Genomic DNA, 5,299 nt, shown 5'->3' with positions numbered 1-5,299 from the left:
GGGGGACTGGAGGGTGAATTGGTGTGCATATGTATTAACAGCTAAAGGTTTGGGTCTGCGATATGGCTTATTACTTGCACAAAAGGTGGGATGCAACCGTATGGTCGTTAATTCCGACAATACGGAAGTAATTGGCATAATGAAGAACGGAGGCCATTCAGCGGGAGCGACGACGGCAGTGTTTGATGATTGTTATTTTATGGCATGCGATTTTTCGCTTATTAGATTTAAACATTATAATAGGGAAGCAAACAAGGTAGCTGACGAGCTTGCTAGGTTAGCAAAATTTTCTGAGACTAGGGATTGGTTTGAGGAGCCTATGAATGATATTGTAAATCTCCTTACTGATGATGCAACCGTTATTTCTAATAAATAAAGGGAACGTTTTGTTTAAAAAAACAAAAGAATCACCCACTTCCGTCCTAGCTAGTCTCTCCATCTTAAAATATAGTGCGTATTCATGTCAAACAAATAAAATATATAATTGTTAAGGTCACTCTGCATAAGCACTGAAGAAAACATAACGGCTGTCACTGTAAAAAATAAAATAAAATAAAGACGATGCCTCTCTGAAAAGTCATGTATGGATATGCAACTCTAAAATTTCTGAAAAGTCATTGCTAGATGTAGGTGCAGCAACGTTGTCAGCACCATACATGCAGCTATCCTGAATGGTCCCAGAAAGACAAAATATTTAAATGCTATACTTCCAAAACTGAACATCAATCTCTAACAACGTATAGTCAGCCGACTGAGACACACGGTGTCTCATGTATGAACCTCAGCCAGCCATGTCTTTCTTTTTACCGTTCGTATTTCTCTCTTCCTTGCTGACAGGTGGGACCATTATCTGCCGAGGTGAGAGCTACCAGAAGAAACCAAACAGTAAAAGTGTGCTTAAATGGAGGTATAAACTGAGAGTTTTCCTCCGTCGTAAACCAAAAACTTAAGGGTAAAAAGTGGAACTAAATCTAGATTTTATCACATAGCAGACGTACGTGGTTAGCAATCTCCAGATTATTCAAAAAGTAGATTTAATTGAGTTAATAAAAGGTAGACTTAATTCCCAAATATGTACTCTAGCTAGGCACGGCTTATTATATTTCCTTGGAAGGTGTAGTTGTCATTGTGCGTCTTTGCACAATAGCAATTCTTAAGGTTACTCTGCATAAGCACTGAAGAAATTTTAACAACTGTCACTGTAAACAAACAAATAAAAACAATACCTCTCTGAAAGAAAAGATTGTATCTATGGATATGCTACTCTAGAATTTCTGATAGCCATTGCCTGATTTAGGTGCAACGACGTTGACAACACCATACCAGTGGCTCCTGTGAATGGTCGCAGAAAAACAAAATTATTTAAGTGCTACTTCATTGTTAGTACACACGTGTTGCAGATTCCATCAAACCTGTATCAGCCTAGCTTTCCTCCAAGCAAAGCCATGGCCTTCATACAGGCTATTCATATGAATCCAGGGCACGACTAAACAAGCTATGCACGCAACTCCAGTTTTCAGGTGGTATATTACCTTCTCTCTCGATTAATTGGGTGATTCTGATGACATTTTCGTTGGCATTTTGCTTCCAAAACTGAACTTGTTCATGATATATACAGCTTATATTACTTAGAATTCGAAGGAGAATTGGGATGGATATGATTAGGTCAACTATTGGTTGTATGTGGCACGTGGATCTTTGGGTCTCGGGTGCCAATGCAACCGAATTGTTTTTTCTTTTCCGGCAAAATTAGTCAAAAATTGCTGAAACTTCTTGGAAACAAGAAGGCTATATAGAGTTATACTCGTGTGACGTTTTGCGAATAAATGACTTCCATGGTATTCCTGGTGAATTATTTCTTGCCACTGTATAAAAATTACTATTCATAATTTTTGAACTCGGGATTTGTTGTTTTTTCGTCCCAGAGTCCACGGAAGTCACTCCTTCATGGAACTATTTATACGAGTATATAGCAGTAGATCAAGATTGTTTCCAAGAAGTTTCAGGATGTTTTGAAATTTTTTACAATTTCTAAATTATCATTTTCAAATCAGGTGCAATGGGACACAAGACCCGTTGGGTATTTCCGCTGCACGTGTCCTTTTGCAGCTCATTGCATTTGTTACTGGATACTAAACTCTTTCCCTCTCTGCATCGTGAGTGAATTAAACAACATGAAAGGAGAAAAGAAATGTATTCAAGACAAAACAAATTTGTTTCTTGATAATACTTATGTGCTGATGAAGAGTAAGTCACTGGAAACTACTATGGAGAATTTGGAAATTGCAGATAAAAGGAATATGCAACGTACTGAGCGAAGGGGCTAATTAGCACACCATTTAACAAAAATGTTAGAATAGATTTTCTAAAGGATCACAGCCTGATTGCAGAATGCTGAGCAGAACAGGATGAAGCCTCTGATAGACGCGGCCATCACTGACTTATGCAGCAACACCAACACCTTGTTGCATGGAAAGATAATGATCGTGGATGTGGGCTGCTCCTCTGGCCCAAATGCAGTTGCACTGATATCAACTGCCATCGACGCCATCCACAGCCACTGCCGTCAGATAAACCAACCACCACCGGAAGTGTGTGTGCTACTAAACGACTTGCCTGACAACGACTTCAACACGGTGGTGAAGAGCTTGGTCACGCTCCGTCAAAGCAAGAAGACTATTGTTGTGACTGGTGTCGCACCGGGGTCGTTTTACGAGCGACTGTTCACTAGTGACTCCTTGCATCTTGTCTGCTCGTCCAACAGCTTGCATTGGCTCTCAAAGGTGTGGGCTCGATAAACTAATCCCACTGAATTAGTTGTGGGTATAGTAAGCAGAATCTTACCTTTACAGGCTCCTGAAGATCTAACAAGGAACCACATCCCAGCATTCGACATTGATGAACATGCTAGACGTGAAAGGCTCCCTATGGTCCGTGAGGCCTATGCACAACAATTCAGGAAAGATTTCTCACTTTTCTTGGAGCTGCGAGCCAAGGAATTGGTCTCAGGAGGCCGGATGGTTATTTCCCTGGTAGGGACGCGTTCTAACGCAATTGCCTCCGAATTCATTCTTTTCCCGGGAATTGTAGCTCAGATCCTGAGTGTCCTGGTCAGAGAGGTACATTTCTAGCATAACACCTTTTTCTCTTGCGATCCAGCGTGCCATTATCTCACCGCATGGTCTATGATATGATTGGCAGGGTGTGATCGACAAAGCAAAGTTTGATTCTTTCTATGTGCCGTTGTATGGACCTTCCAGCGAAGAGTTGAGGGAGATCATCGTGGCAGAGGGCTCTTTTGCGATCAGGGAGATGCGGGAGCACGACCCAAGAACAGACATGGCCACCGCCCTGAGCACCCCAACTAGGTTTGTGAACAATCTAAGAGCCTTATTTGAGCCAATAATAGTCCAGCATTTTGGAAAGGTTATGAATGAATTTGTGATGGCCGCGGAGATGTATTGGAGCCAAGATGGGAGCTTGCAAGAGGAGCGTGCCAGAACATCTCGAGCTATGCTGGTTGTATCCCTCGCAAAGGCATGATGATGAGGTGTAGGTGCCTGAAGATAACATTTGGTGAGATAGTAGTATTACTTCCTTTGAGACAACGACATTTGGTGAGATAGTTGTGTGAACGAAGAAAAATGTTGCTGCCCCTTCCTATATATCATTGTGTAATGTATGGCCTGCAAAAATCCGGCCTGGCATTTCTGTTATGTATTTGTTTTAGTAAGGTCTGCAATGAGACTGAAGCAGATGGAAGATCAAAGTAATTATGTCTTTAATGATCCTAAGCAAAAGTCATTTGATTGTAAAAAGTAATCATGCATTAGAGACAAGGAAAACTCGAAGAGCTCGATATGTTTGGGAACAAAGGGATTGCTAGTGTTTTTTTACTTAACGGTTATTTTTGTGTCTTTCTTGGTCAATTCTTAGAGCAGCTCCGGCCGTTCGGCCCCCAGGCGCACACGGCGATTGTGGTTTGGCGCTTCGGCCGGCGCTTTTTCGGCCCTGGGCGATCTAGTTCCCAGTCACGCCCCCAGGATCGCCCCCCAAGATGCGCATAAATTCAAACATGACATTTCCCGCTACCTAAAAAGACGCCACAAGTTTAGCAATCACAAAGTTCGGCGATCACCATGCCACAGTTCGGTGATCAATCATACCTGAAAATTCAGAGTTCAAAAGGAAGGACGCGTAGGCAATGCATCAAACGGCGGCATGCTCCTCCTCCGGCGTCGGACTGGCGGGAGTCGGCGTGCTCGAGTTGGTCGTCGTCGACGCGGCTTCTGTGCTGGGCATCGCGGAGGCATCATTACTCGGGCTTGGCGGCGGTGTCGGTGTCGGCGTCGGCGTGGGAGTTGGCGCGGCCGTGGACGGCATTTGGTTCAAGATGAGGCCGCGCTCCGCCAGATACCACGCCTTGACCTGCTCGTCCATCGTCGCCATGTCCGCCCCCATCAGGAAAGCCAGGTCCTTGTTCCTCTTCTTCACGACGACGTTGGTCCGGAGTAGGTCGAGCTTGAGGGTGCTGTTCTCCATCAATGTCGACCACCTCTCCTCGGATTTCTCTTCCCTCTGGGCGGCGTGGTTCTTGGCGTCGGCGATGCACTGCTCGATGGACGCGTGCATGCGCTCGGTAGTCGGTGCGGCATCCTTCTCCATCTTGGCTCGTTTGTTGCCGTCAGGGCGCCCATCCCCATCGTCCGGTGTTGGCGCGTCCGGCTTGTACGTCTCCTTGGCCTTGGTGAGGGTGCACCGGACATCCGCCCACTTCTCGCACTTCTCGATCCGGGAGAACACATGGATGTACTTGAACTCTTGATCGGTGTTGCTGTCCTGGCGGTACATGTCAAACATCCGAACCATCTGCGCCGAAGAACAAGGGTCCGCGACGCACATGGCGAAAAGAAACGAGAGTAGGCGTCTAGGCTAACCTGGCCCTCGATGTTGGCGCCGCTTTCCAGGCTAGCGGCGATCTCCTCGACGATCCCATGTCATTTTGTTGCAGGCCGTTTGGATGAGCGCCCAATGGTTCGTCATGGCCTTTGAGCCGCGTTTCATGTGGATGGTGGCGAAGTAGGGGTCGACAAACTTGCGCTCGTCGAACTCCGACTTGATGTGCTCCCAGTACGTGTCGACGCTCTAGTTCGTGCCGGTGATCGGTTCGAGGCAGACGATCTTCCGTGCTTCGGCAAGGCATTCGTCTTCTTTGGACGTCCACTTGACGTGCGGCTCGCCGCCCCCCCCCCCCCACTTCTTTTTTTTGCCTTTCCTCATTGACTCAGGCGCCGACTCC

General features: G+C 45.8%; 1 pseudogene; it reads left to right on the top strand.

The window, feature by feature from the left end:
- Window positions 1-1,445: 1,445 nt before the first annotated feature.
- LOC119347466 lies at window positions 1,446-3,543 on the top strand (annotated as a pseudogene).
- The last annotated feature ends 1,756 nt before the right edge of the window (window positions 3,544-5,299 follow it).

Source organism: Triticum dicoccoides, unplaced genomic scaffold (genome assembly GCF_002162155.2).
Source record: "Triticum dicoccoides isolate Atlit2015 ecotype Zavitan unplaced genomic scaffold, WEW_v2.0 scaffold68675, whole genome shotgun sequence".
In the NCBI taxonomy this organism is placed as follows: domain Eukaryota; kingdom Viridiplantae; phylum Streptophyta; class Magnoliopsida; order Poales; family Poaceae; genus Triticum; species Triticum dicoccoides.
The sequence above is the reverse complement of the archived record's forward strand: the minus strand, read 5'-3'. Positions and strand labels throughout refer to the sequence as shown.